This window comes from Procambarus clarkii, unplaced genomic scaffold (genome assembly GCF_040958095.1).
Source record: "Procambarus clarkii isolate CNS0578487 unplaced genomic scaffold, FALCON_Pclarkii_2.0 HiC_scaffold_336, whole genome shotgun sequence".
In the NCBI taxonomy this organism is placed as follows: Eukaryota; Metazoa; Arthropoda; class Malacostraca; order Decapoda; family Cambaridae; genus Procambarus; species Procambarus clarkii.
In genome coordinates, this window is record NW_027189369.1 from 118,607 (window position 1) to 131,587 (window position 12,981).

The 12,981-nt window shown below is 42.0% G+C and overlaps 1 long non-coding RNA gene and 1 pseudogene across 1 annotated transcript in view; one reads left to right on the forward strand and one right to left on the reverse strand.

Moving 5' to 3' along the window:
• LOC138361377 (uncharacterized) overlaps positions 1–5,296 on the reverse strand; it is a 43,758-nt gene extending 38,462 nt beyond the window's left edge. Inside the window, exons 1-2 of the long non-coding RNA XR_011226937.1 lie at positions 4,727–5,296; positions 2,077–2,114 (exon numbers count right to left, since the gene is read on the reverse strand). This is a non-coding gene — a long non-coding RNA (uncharacterized lncRNA). The remainder of the gene's footprint in view (positions 1–2,076; positions 2,115–4,726) is intronic.
• Positions 5,297–6,065: 769 nt separating this feature from the next.
• LOC123772928 (etoposide-induced protein 2.4 homolog pseudogene) lies at positions 6,066–7,258 on the forward strand (annotated as a pseudogene).
• The last annotated feature ends 5,723 nt before the right edge of the window (positions 7,259–12,981 follow it).

Consider the following 12,981-nt stretch of genomic DNA (forward strand, 5'->3'; position numbering starts at 1 on the left):
TGTGTGTGTGTGTATTCACCTAGTTGTATTCCCCTAGTTGTGCTTGCTGGGGTTGAACTCTGCTCTTTCGTCAGAGAAAGGTGTGTGGTACTCACCTCACCTAATTGTACTCACATAATTAGGCTTGCAGGGGTTGGGCTTTGTCTCTTTGTTCCCGCCTCTCAACTGTCAATCAACTGGTGTACAGGTTCCTGAGCCTACTGGGCTCTATCATATCAACATTTGAAACTGTATGGAGTCAGCCTCCACCACATCACTGCCTAGTGCATTCCATTTATAAACTACTCTGACACAAAAATTTCTTTCTAGCGTCTCTGTGTCTCATCTGGGTACTAAGTTTCCACTTGTGTCCCCTTGTTCGTGTCCCACCCGTGCTGAAGAGTTTGTCTTTGTCCACTCTGTCAACCACCTACAAAATTCTCAGGGAATTTATCATGTCTCCCCTTACTCTTCTGTTTTCCAGGGACGTGAGGTTCAGCTCCTTTAGCCTTTTCTCGTAGCTCATACCTCTCAGTTCCGGGACGAGCCTGGTGGCATACCGCTGATTCTTCTCTGTCTTGTGTTTAACTAGGTATGGACTCAAGGCTGGAGCTGCACATTCCAGGATTGGTCTGACATAAGTGGTATACAGGGTCCTGAACGATTCCTTACACAAGTTTCTAAAGGCAGTTCTTATGTTTGCCAGTCTAGCATATTCCGCTGATGATATTCTTTTGATGTGGGCCTCTGGGGACAGGTTCGGTGTGATATCAACCCCCAGATCTTTCTCTCTATTGGACTCTTGCAGGATTTCACCTCCCAGATGGTATCTTGTGTTCAGCCTCCTGCTCCCTTCGCCTAATTTCATTACCTTACACTTTCCTGAGTTGAAATTTAGCAGCTATTTTATAGACCATTCCTCCAGTTTGTCCAGGTTATCCCTTTAGTCTGTCTATCTTCATCTGTTTTGATTCTTCTCATAATTCTTGCATCCTCCAGCAAACATTGAGAGGAACGAGTCTATAATAAAGCATAATAAGGGAGATATTAATAAGGTATTATATATTTCACTGAATAGAACGCGAAATAATAGATATAAATTGAACACGTTTAGATTTAGGAAAGACCTGGGTAAATACTAGTTTGGTAACAGGGTTGTTGACTTGTAGAACAAATTACTGGGTAACATAACAGACGTAGGATCTCTTGAGTTTGGGTGGATATAAGTTAAAGCTGCTACGTATGGGCCAATAGACCTTTCAGCAGTTTCCTTCATTCCTATGTTCTTATGTTTGTATTCTTGTTCCCGATTTGTTCATGCTCTATCAAAATTATTCCATGATTACGAGATTCAAACATACTGGAATAGTATACACACGGCTTTAAAAACGTATCGTATAACACCACCAGTCACTTCAGAGAATATTATTAATTGAATATTATGTCCGCTTGACCTTCACTATGCTTGTGAAAATATTTAGTTTAATATTTTAAACATTTTCAGTAGATACTTCTGTTGTTGTCAGTCTTTGAACATTATCAACAGCATCTTCATCATTAATACATGACTAGTAAAATCTCTCCGAGGTCTCTTGCTGATGTCTAATCACTATGATACGAAACTTCTGAATTGATGTTAATACAACCAGTGTTGTCCTCAGTGATTTAAAACCTACATCACTTGTATACATATCATACCTGCAATGTGTTCCCGTATTGTAACCCGAGCTCCCTCACACACCTGCAGCGCCCTCGCACATACCTGCAGCGCCCTCGCACATACCTGTAGCTTCCTCACATACTTGTAGTTTCCTCACACACCTGTATACATATCATACCTGCAATGTGTTCCCGTATTGTAACCCGAGCTCCCTCACACACCTGCAGCGCCCTCGCACATACCTGTAGCGCCCTCGCACATACCTGTAGCTTCTTCACATACCTGTAGTTTCCTCACACACCTGTATACATATCATACCAGCAATGTGTTCATGTATTGTAACCTGAGCTCCCCACGTGTTGCGACCCAAGTGGTTTTAACAGCAGTGACCATGTGGAGGGGACGGTGGACATTACCTGTAGCTCCCTCATACACACCTGAAGTGCCGTTGCACACACCTGCAGCTCCAACACACCTGCAGTAGAAAAGCCCTTTTAAGTATGTTTCGAGCAAATTAACTAGTGCATACAACTTTAAAATGTATATATAAATCCATACAAGTACATATATGTAAGGGACATTTGCAAACATTCAGGAAATATAAAAGGATTAGAATGCAGTTATAACTGTAGCGAGTTAATCTTATACTCGCTCCATTATCTCATAATCTTAATAGCATAACTAATTAGCACTAATTATAGAAGCTACAGTCCTTTCCCCCAATTACCGGTAATACTCTTCTCATCTTGTTGGAGGGAGCCGAGGTGTAGTCACCATATAAGCAAGCGATATGAGGAATAGCGAACAGTACAATTTCCACAGTTAACAATGTAGCACTCAGCGTGTACAGATCTAATTGACCCAAGACGCTACAGCTTCGACACAGAGCAGACAGCAGACTACGACCACATCGAGCTACAACGTTCTCGCTCCCCGAGTTCAGACACTGGCAATTCCCAATAGAGCCGCCACACTCTTCCACATAGAGCTCCGCGACTCCGGCCTCACTCAGCTCTCTGCTCTGCTCCAAGCTCCGTCTGAACGTTTACGACAATGCCACCAACCGACTACTGTAATCAAGACTAATAAATAAATATGAAAACTCACTAAACAATGTGTATCTAATCTACCCAACGACGTAACAATCATACGTTACACAACCATCCCCAAAAAGTGTTTAAATATACTAAGGAAAGGAAAATGTCGCTTTGAATCAACATGTAGATCAACATCACAACAAAAGTCTGGAGATGTGTTGGGATCTTGGCACATGCGCTGGTTAGGCAAAACCTTCTGCTCTACAAATGCAAGTGTTTGGGTATATTCTCCGCAGGCAAGGGATAAAGTTAATAAGAAATAGTGTGACGTAATATGATCAAGCCCACTGTCCGCTTCTCGGTAAACAATATCCACCGAGCTAGAAACAAAGAGGAATTTAAATATAGTTGTAATGACAAAGGTATTGTACGAGTAATGCAATTCCGTTAATGAATAATTGGAAAGCTTTCATTAGCAAGAACACCATGTATGCTAGCTACACGATATACTTTTCATGGAAGGCGTGTGGCAGCTTTTGCTGACAGAGTTAAGTGCGTAGGACGGTAGTAGGCACCACAGTAATAGTAATATGGTTATGGCCATTGGAAACTGTGGCTGCTGTTGTAGCTGCTTCAACGTGAATTAGGTCGATGTACTGTTGCAATATACAACATAGGAGAAAGTATGAGGTAGTGAATCAAGAACTACATCACTTATCAAATGGTGGAGGGAAATAGTGAGAAAACGAAAATATCACGAGGAAATTACCTTAAACGAGACACGAAAAAGTTATTTGAGAGAAACTTAAGGCGACAGATTTTTCTCTCTTCTGATTCATATATTTAGGGGTTCTTTGGGAATTTTAAATTTGGCAACCTGAACATGGGAGTTGGGCAGTTCTTGAGCCTTGTCGTGTTTACCGAGGTGGTTACTGGATTATGATGTATTATGATTTATTTAAAACAATTACAAATAAAGCCCAGAAACGTTGTACGCTATAGATTGCTGATTTAAAATAGTAGTGACCCAAAATGAATAACCATGGCACTAAAGAACCTAACCAGAAAACAGAAGGCTCAATACAAACGAATTATGACAAGAATATTTAAGATAAAAGTACGTATTGCAAGGCCAGCAAAGAAAGCCTTCAGTGTTTCACCAGATGAAACAAAGATTACAGACAATACCTGGCTATTAAAATATAAGTCAAATAACTGATAATGAAAATGGTTTAAATTACGAAATTATAAGAAAGTACCAAAGAACTTTATGAATACAGCAAAACAAATCAACGTAGAATGTGCAGATGACGTCCTGACTAGTTTAGTGGTTACCAGAGAGGAAATTATTAAATAAACAAACAAATAAAAAAGGACGCAATGGCGATCACAGGAGGAGAAGGAGGTAAGCTGCCGCAGCCACAAGGTCACCTGACCTTAAGGCAGCCAGGATGTCTCCAAAGGACAGAGTCAGAGATTGCAGGTATTTCAAATATAATGTTTATATGAAACTCTGTGTGTTCATTTTTACTTTAATCATCATAAAGTTAAGTGAGCAATACTGTCGAGCGTTTCCTGCATCATTCAATTTTTTTTTATGAAAAAATAGCTAAAATATATTTAGAATTCAGGATGTGGTTACAATACCCCTGAACATGTTTCTTCTCTCTTTTTAGAGGCAACTATGTTTATACGTTCTGCTTCTGGGGGAATCTGGCTCCAAGATAATAAATCTCATAAATCATTTGTAGGACCATCCTTAAGATAAGGAACTAATAATTGGAGAACCAGTGCCTATGGATCTCTTATATAAGTATGATGGAAATCTATTACTGTATAATGAATGAACTGTAGTTATAATAAATTACGAAGCCAAATCCCTCCACACACTGGGGGGTTTGATTAGTACAGAGAAATTAATGCATTTCAAGTAAAAATAAATGAAGATTAATACACATGAAATATTGAAGAAAATATGAAATATTGGAAATTTTAAATAATCTTTGGGTTAATAAAATATAATATTCTACAAACTACAAGAACGAAATACCAGCTTAGCTGTATGAAGGAAAGCTAGCATGCATCGGGATATATTCGTCACGAGAAATTTGTTTCATCAGGCTATCCTGGGAACACTTGATCGAGGCAGCATCATATCTTCCTTATTATCAGCAATTCCAAGCTGAAAGGCGAGTAGTATGTAGAAATCACCTAGAGAGTTATAATACCACATTTCTAAATTAGATGTGGTATAGCCCTGTATGTACACTTACTGGTTATTTTTAATGGATGTGCAGCATAACGACAAATTGTCCTACTTATTATGTTAAATGTGATCACAAAAAACAAGGGAAATGAACTTATAGATATGCCGATACTGATGTCTGTGATATGATGAAGCAGTCTCGTCCTCCTAGCGTCCATAGTGGAAGGGACGGTGGATTGATGAGGCGGTAATTTGACCAGCTTCCAGACAATCTCTCTAGCTTAATGGCGTCGCTTGCCAGTCCTTCCTCCTTCCCGGGTAGCTCATCATGCGCAGTTTTGCTATGGTGCGCTTAATATTATCTATGATTTAATTAATATCCCAGTTTATAGGAACTAAAGATTATCAGGAATTAGAGAATTAATTTGTCTTATTTGACAATATTCAAATTATCATTTCATAATAATTAAATGAACGTTGTTCAATATGAGAGAGTACTGGATATAATTCAGTAGTATGTGAATGCGCTGGAATAGCAATTGGTATTTGCAAGAATTATTACCAGCTAATAAACAATACTATATAAACGAAAATAAATGTATTATCTGCTTTAGTTCACGAAGTATATTCATGCAAGAGTGTTATTAAATAATACTCATTAAAGAATGTGAAATTAGGATAATTTTATATAATTCTTATTAATGTAATATTTTTCCTTTCGTCGTGTGATCTGATGCAACACTTTACTAGAATTTCTGGGGAAATGAGGCATTATTATGAGTTAATTAAATCATGTTATTTTCACTACTCTATTGGTTAGTAGTGTTAGTAAAATTATATTACACATTACAAGAATAGTTTCTGAAGGTACTGAATATTAGTAATAAAGTGTTGAATATTTCCAACACTACTATCATACTCCCCAAAGCTAAACCGGAAATTAGAAATTCAATTGTGTTACTCTAAACAGCGAGCTAAACTTTCCCCAGTTCTTGAGTACTTGAGTATGAATCTAATGGTTAAAAAATAATATGATTAAGCCCATTTTAATCAGGAACTCGCCCCCGTCTTCAGCAGAGTGAGTGAGTGAGAGTTGTTTTCGATCCCTTGTACCAATTGGGTGTGAAACTTTATCAAACTAGTAAATCTTTGAGTTCACACTTATATACATTGTGTGATTAGAATGGGCCCAACAATCCAATGCATTACATTTACATGCTTACAATGCATTGCAGTGTTGCATCCTCAACGGTGCTGTTTTCGGCCTCAGTGTAGCATTCTTCCATTAAATATTCCTGCCGAGACTGAAGCAGGTGCTGAGGCTTTTCCTGGATGAGGAACAGGGGCCAGTGTCATCGTTGGTGCTGCCCATCCTCACCAACCCGTCCTCTTAAAAATAACGTCGCTTTTCGCTCGTATGCGCGCTACGGCCAAAAACGGACGTAATTTTCAATGATCTTCTCACAAAAGTGATGTACTGTCCCTTTTCTATTTGAGTCCTCTGGCTTACTCAGAAAGGTTAGGAGAGGAAACTTTCAATTAACATTCTTTATGACGTTTTGAAACTAAAAGGAGAATTTCCTGTCCACCTAACCTACCAGCGGACCCTTAACTTACTGTTTTGGAAAAAAAATCCAAATATATTGTCATTTGTTTTAATTTTCAAGTTAGGTCCATATTTGTCCATACGGGCAAACGGCCAAGTCAGCGGTAATTTGTAAGAGGACAGGTTGGGCCATCTTCAACACATTGTGGGTCTTGCCACTCTTCATGCTCTCCAGGATCATTAGCACGATATGGTTTCAAGGCACAGCTGATAATGCATATCGCCAGCGCCAAGGACGTCCCCACCTGATCAGCAGCATCAGTAAACTTGTAGCCAATATTCTCATCTCCATCTTTGTCCAGTTTCTTTTTCTCATACAGGCTAGCTTGATGAAGCTGGTGCCTCTGGTGGGTGTAGATTTGATCCTGAACGGTATTCACCTGTGTATGCTTAATGCTCTCTATGCCTTTGAGTACAGATGGTTCAACATGGGTTAGGAACTAATCAAGAGATTAAGTTTCATCGAAGAGAACTGGCCGTACTTCATGGGGTTTGGCCTTCCCCTTGCACTTATCACAATGTATCAATCTTCAATGTAGATTAGTGGATGTCTCTTTGCTGTGTCACTTCCTGTTATCATCATCAGTGCCAACGAGGCTGGTCCAGTGCTCAACTCCAATGGTTGCCAAATGCATTTGTTTTCTTTGGTGGTTGGTGTGTCGAACTGCATCATCTAAATTCTAGTCACAAGATATCTTCCACCGACCCCCAGCAAGACTCCTCAGCCATCTCCTTATCGCTCTACTTCCTTTCTTCCCATTAGATGTTAGGAAGATTGTTTTACTCAATGGGAATTGCTTCAGATATTTGAAGCTGTTGTGTGTGACAAAAGCAAAAGTTGCTTCACCAAAGATGCAACAATATTTCATATTAATATTGCTTGGCCGGCAGTTGTTCTGTTGTATACTAAGAATTATTTTGACCCCATGTTAATTGTTAATGATTTAGAGATACCATCTCTCTTCCCCAGAAGAGAAGCTACATGTATTAGTCCATGGACTTTTTTTTTATATCCACATAACTTGGTCAAATAGGTCATCGACGGGTGTGGTTTCTTACACCCCCTTACTCACTCAACTGGAACTTGTTCCATCAGCTATGAGAGTTTGTTATTTGGCTGCCTCTCTTGCCATCTTGTGCAAGGGACTATAGTTAGCAATAGTATCTATGAGGAAAATACGCGAGTGTATAGTAATTTTAAGGTTTTATGATTGACTTGTGGAATCTATGAAAAATATAGATCAAGAAATGTGAATGTACTTAAAATAGTGAAATGGAGTGAGACATTGACAGTATGTGATGAATTTGTAAGCTGATAAATGGCTCGTGATTAAGTGGATGTAAGGACGCCAGACAGCTGAATGGACAGTGCTTCGGATTCGTAGTCCCAAGGTTCCGGGTTCGATCCCCAGTGGAGGCGGAAACAAATGGGCAGAGATTTTTTCGCCCTGATGCATATGTTCACCTAGCAGTAAATAGGTACCTGGGAGTTAGACAGCTGCTATGGGCTGCTTCCTGGTGGGGTGTATAAAAAATGAGGCCTGGTCGAGGACCGGGCTGCGGGGACGCTAAGCCCGGAAATCATCTCGAGATAAGCCTCAAGATAAGATACATGACAGTTTTTATAATCATAATATTAATTGGAGAGAGCCAAAACATATTGCTAAGTGCAGGGGTTTTGATGAACGCAATTTGATCAAGTCAGCCCAAATTAACCAATGTCCCAATATTTTTAATGTTAGCATTGACCTGTACAAACTAGACCTATATATATATATATTATAATATATATATATTGTAGTTACAAATTGTAACTCCCTACTTAGCGAGGAAGGCAGGCTCGTGATTCGTCGATCTTCACCTGACCACAGTAAAGTGAGGCAACTACATAGGGTGGGGGGTGTTTGGGTTGGGGGAGGGTTGTGCGGTTGTGGGGAGTGGTCGGTGGTGGTTGGGGGAGGGGGTGGGTGGTGGTAGTTGTTGGGGGGGGGGTTATATATGTTCTCTCGGAGCGCTTCACACCCACGCCTCCCCAACTCGCTCGAAAAAGTTACAGCCCCGCTCCTGTGGCAGGTAAGTCCACTACGGGCTCACCATAGCCCGTGCTACTTGGAACTTTGTTCCCAGTAGCTGAATCTATAACAACAACAACGCTTCACTCTTAGAATGTCAGCCCCACTCCCATCCTGGCGTTTTATACCGGGAAGAGACAGAAAGCTTTCTTTCTGGCGATCCAGAAAGAAAGCTTTCTTCCATCGGCACTGACCCGATGAAGGGGATGTCAGCTGAATGAACTGGGCTCTTTCTTCATACCGAATGCCAGTTAAACAGCGCCATGCTCCACCCAATCAAGGTTCGGTTCCAAGGAACCAACACCATGGCCGAGATTCTGGCCCTCTTGACGGCGATCTCTGATGTTGCTTCAATCGACGTCATCATGGAGGAAAAGGGACTCCAGATTCTGTCCAGCAGTGCTGTAACACTCCAAGGCCTGTTCAATCCCACAACAATAAAGGCATTAGAGCCAGAAAACCCGATCCTTCAACCTCCCCACCAATATGAGGCGGTAAGAAGCACATTCGTCTACCGACTGAGCACTCTTATCGCGGAAAGAACGATAGCCTATATCATCCACAGCATCAACCTTCAGAACCAGTCATTGACTGCTGTTTCAGCAAACCTCATCCAGCAGGATGGAAACCTGAGACCCACCCTCAAGTCTCCAGCAGAGGCCACTCTCGCGGCGGACAACGGCCTTAAATGTTTTGGCGTGGCCTGCACACCCCATCAGATCTCCAGGCAACGATACTGCCGCCTATGTCAATGCTTCAGGTGTTACCAATGCCCTCACTACGTCCAGAAATGCAACAGCCAGGTCAGAGATGCAGTATCTGTGCAGAAAACCAAGTAGTAGACATCCGTCAATCCCGTGGGGTTATTGAAATGTTCCCTGGGTGTCTGCTTGGGGGCAACGTCTGCTGTGGCTGTTAAATCCAACCCAAGAACGGCATCCCAACCACAGCGAGTGCAGATAAACGCTAAAACGGTTACATCCGTCAGTGGTCGAGACTACCTCTGAAGTCTCTTCCTCTACCTGCTTCCCACTACAGGAACTGTCAAGGTGAATTGCAACGCTGTCTCCTATATGAAGACGCCCCACACCATCCCATACGATTAGGAGAAGGTAACTTCCCACTTCTGAAATTACTCTAGATATGAAAAAAACCCAGACGCACTCAACCGAATAACAATGCCTATGTAAGACATGCTACCCAACTTCAGATTATTCTTAATGTTTTATAAATGACCCTTTAGACCACTATACGTGCTGTGTGAGATCTCGTCATCAGTATGACCTAGATTTTGCTAGTGGAAGCTAATAGATCAGCCATACATTTCATGTTCTCTCCTGAACCCATGTATGACTGACCTTCCTATGAGGTGGAATATGTTGGATGAGCTGGTAGCTGTTTTTTTATCTACACTGTATAACATATCATACACAATAGGGTGCAGCACATTACTGTAACAAGCATAGATATATACAGCAAAAACAAACATTATTCGAACTGAGTGAATTCAAACTGAATTTCAGTGATTCAGTGCTTAGCTCTTAAGAAAATCAGTGTTATTATTTTGAAAAAATTAATATTTTTTGTAGAGCAGGTATTTTCTCTCCTGATTCCATGTATTACTAACCATCCTGTGAGACGGGAATATTAGATGAACTTATAGCTAGTTTTTATTTACTCTGTGTAATCCATCATATAGACTTGGGTAACAGCACATTGCTGTGTATACCTAAGCTTGTTAATAAAGGACAAAACAAGTATGCTGCCAAGGCATGCAAACCCTGGTTGACGAAATTCAAAACAAAACTAGAAAAGGTATTTATATATAAAAAAAACTGGTTCTTGAGCTAAAGGGACTGAGTTATGAAGGAAGAGTTGGACCTCATTACATTAGAAGAAAAATCTGGTAGGTATAAGTAGGGTGTACAAGGTACAAAGGGTAATTGAAATAGATATAGAAACAACGGCTATATTAATGCCATAACTAAACAGGAAACATGTAATCAGTTCACAGTAATCACCTTATCGTGATACGTCAATGAACACATCCACACAACTGGATTTGTTACTTGATATATCACGATAATGTGATTTCTCTCTGCATTGAAAGAGGGGCGTCAGAGGTAGAACTACTGGACGACATAACCAGAGTGCATGGGGGCGAAATGTGTGAAACCCTAGTTTGGCTTCAGTGGAAACCTCGGGAATCCAAGTGGGAGTAGTTTTGCAATTTTGATTGACCAGATTGCAATTTATTGACCATGTCGTGGAGCAGTCGACTAGAGCGTGCCGGGAACATCCAGCTCATGGGTTCGAACCTTCATCACGGCGCCTGTGGATTTGTGCATGGATCAGTAACAGATGTCTGGTTTTTTCTGTCTGAAGTATCGTCATTGAGGGGAATTAACTAAAGGACGTTTTCAATCATAAATCAACACGGTTTCCATGCCTAAACAAGGAAAAACAGCCCGTCCTCCAAACATCTCGTCCTCGTCTAGGTTCTGTTGGCGATTATTTGTATTTGTAGTATGTGGGTGAAGCATTTACAGCGTTGTGGTTCGAACAAAATTAGTCAGTAAAGAACTCGTTCTGGAAATGTTCGAGCGAAATCAGTTGCAAGTCGTGTAAACCGTTTTTATTCATAAACAGGGGGTTTGGCAGGTGCATGGAATCACTTTTGGGTCTTTGTTTGGAGCTGCTGGATGAAAGGACTTTGGTCGAGGACGGGTTGGGAAAAAGAGTGGATCCACAGCATTAAACCACTGATCTAAATGTTGGGGCTAAAGAGCCGATTCTCAACCCCATAAGCCAGTTGAGTCGAGTACAATTAGACGAGTACTTCATCCAAAACTTAAAGCTTTGCCAGCAGATGCAACACATTCGTTCCTGCACGGTACAAGCCTCTGATAAACTGTCTGTCCTAGGAACATAATTCATCAATTTAAATCTTGTATACAATACACTGAAGTCGTATCTTCATTAACCAAGTTCTGAGCCTTGAGCTGCATATTGAGAAGAGAATTTTAGTGAAGATTGTGTGGTGAATAACTTTGGGTTCTTCATTAATTCCATTTACAAGTTTCCGTTCCGAAGAATATGCAATGCTGCGTGTCAGAAGCATTCTCTATGGTTCTATGATTCATAGACAATGGTTCTTTAGATCCAGATTCCAGTCTGCATTTATCTGTTGTCTACAAAGATAAAAGGCAAACATTAACTGCATTCCTTCAACAGGAAGAACTGCTTATTACTAACCCAATCATCTCGTTACGTTTTGGGACATCGTATTTTCTATAATTCGTCTGTTAATATTGCTCCAAATGAATCACTAGAAAATTAATGAAGAACCTTTTGTCCACGTTTCATGTTTTCAGAATATATTATTGCTTCGCTCATTTTTAACCTCAAAATATTTTAATATGGCACTACAAATTTTTTCTTAAATATTACATTCATTGTAAAGAGCATCATAGGCATCTTAACAACGAATGAGGTTATGACTCGCTCTGTTAAGGGCCCGGAGTCATGGTTATTTATTAAATGTTTTCAGAATTTTATTTAATTGCCATTTAGCCTTTATAACAATCATCTGGGAACACATGCCACCAGGGATTTGAAGGCCTGTTAATTCACCCCGGCCCCTTCATTCACCCCGGCCCCTTCATTCACCCCGGGCCCCTTCATTCACCCCGGGCCCCTTCATTCACCCCGGCCCCTTCATTCACCCCGGCCCCTTCATTCACCCCGGGCCCCTTCATTCACCCCGGCCCCTTCATTCACCCCGGCCCCTTCATTCACCCCGGCCCCTTCATTCACCCCGGCCCCTTCATTCACCCCGGCCCCTTCATTCACCCCGGCCCCTTCATTCACCCGGCCCCTTCATTCACCCCGGCCCCTTCATTCACCCCGGCCCCTTCATTCACCCCGGCCCTTCATTCACCCCGGCCCCTTCATTCACCCCGGCCCCTTCATTCACCCGGCCCTTCATTCACCCCGGGCCCTTCATTCACCCCGGCCACTTCATTCACCCGGCCCTTCATTCACCCCGGCCCTTCATTCACCCCGGCCCTTCATTCACCCCGGCCCCTTCATTCACCCCGGCCCCTTCATTCACCCGGCCCTTCATTCACCCGGCATTCACCCCGGCCCCTTCATTCACCCCGGCCCCTTCATTCACCCCGGCCCCTTCATTCACCCGGCCCCTTCATTCACCCGGCCCCTTCATTCACCCGGCCCTTCATTCACCCCGGCCCTTCATTCACCCCGGCCCTTCATTCACCCCGGCCCCTTCATTCACCCCGGCCCTTCATTCATTCACCCGGCCCCATTCACCCCGGGCCCTTCATTCACCGGGCCCTTCATTCACCCCGGGCCCTTCATTCACCCCGGCCCTTCATTCACGGGCCCCTTCATTCACCCGG